The sequence below is a fragment of the Trichechus manatus genome, unplaced genomic scaffold (genome assembly GCF_000243295.1).
Source record: "Trichechus manatus latirostris isolate Lorelei unplaced genomic scaffold, TriManLat1.0 scaffold00034, whole genome shotgun sequence".
Classification (NCBI taxonomy): Eukaryota; Metazoa; Chordata; class Mammalia; order Sirenia; family Trichechidae; genus Trichechus; species Trichechus manatus.
The window spans coordinates 5,261,936-5,263,309 of NW_004443970.1; positions in this window are offsets into that span (position 1 = coordinate 5,261,936).

Here is a 1,374-nt window from a genome sequence, read left to right on the forward strand (position 1 = left end):
GGATGACATATTTAAAGCCTTGAAGGAAGATAACTTTCAGCCAAGAGTTATATATCCAGAAAAACTGTCTCTCAAATATGATGGTGAAATTAGGGCCTTTCCAGATAAACAGAAGTTCAGGGAATTTGCAAAAAACAAACCAAAATTACAAGAAATACTAAAGGGAGTCCTACAGTTAGATAATCAGTAACACCAGCTAACAACACAAGACTAGAACACAGGATAGATCAACCAGATATTGACTCAGATACAGCAATCAAAATTACATCAAAGCTAAAACATTGAAAATAGGGAAACAGATATCAATAGGTAAAAAAGTATAATATTAAAACAAAAAAAGAGAGACTTGAAAAATGGAGACATTGGTTTTCTATATAGAGGGGAAGTTAAGGTGATATAAAGTAATAACAGACTGCTATAAACTTAGAAAAATAAGGGTAAATATTAAGGTAACCACAAAGGAATCTAACAATCCTAAAAATCAAAATAAAAAGTACAAAAACATAAAGACCCAGCAAACACAAAATCTACAACAAAGAAAAAGATGGAAAAAAATACATAAAGAAAAACGACTCAGCACAGAAAATTGAGGAGAACAAAGAAACTGTGAACAACACACAAAAAGAGATATCGGGATGACAGCACTAAACTCATACCTATCAATAATTACGCTGAACGTTAACAGACTTAATGCACCAATAAAGAGATGGAGAGTGGCAGACTGGATAAAAAAGCATGAGCCATCTATATGCTGCCTACAAGAGATGCACCTTAAACTTAAAGACACAAACAGGCTAAAACTCAAAGGACAGAAAAAAATATATCAAGGAAACAAGACTCAAAAAAAACAGCAGGAGTGGCAATATTGATCACTGACAAAATAAACTTTAAAGTAAAATCCACCACAAAAGATAAGGAAGGGCACTATATAATGATTAAAGGGTCAATACACCAGAGGACATAACTATAATAAATATTTACGCACCCAGCAACAGGGCTCCAAAGTACATAAAACAAACTCTAACAGCTCTGAAGAGAGAGAGAGACAGCTCCACTATAGTAGTAGGAGACTTTAACGTGCCACTTTCAGTGAAGGACAGAACATCCAGAAAGAAGCTCAGAAAGAAGCTCAACAAATACACAGAAGAGCTAAATGCTACAATCAACCAACTTGATCTCATAGACATGTACCGAACTCTGCACCCAACAGCAGCCAAGTATACTTTCTTTTCCAACGCATATGGAACATTCTCCAGAATAGACTACATATTAGGCCATAAAGCAAACCTTAACAAAATCCAAAACATAGAAATACTACAAAGTATCTTCTCTGACCACAAAGCCATAAAAGTGGAAATCAACAACAAAAAGCAA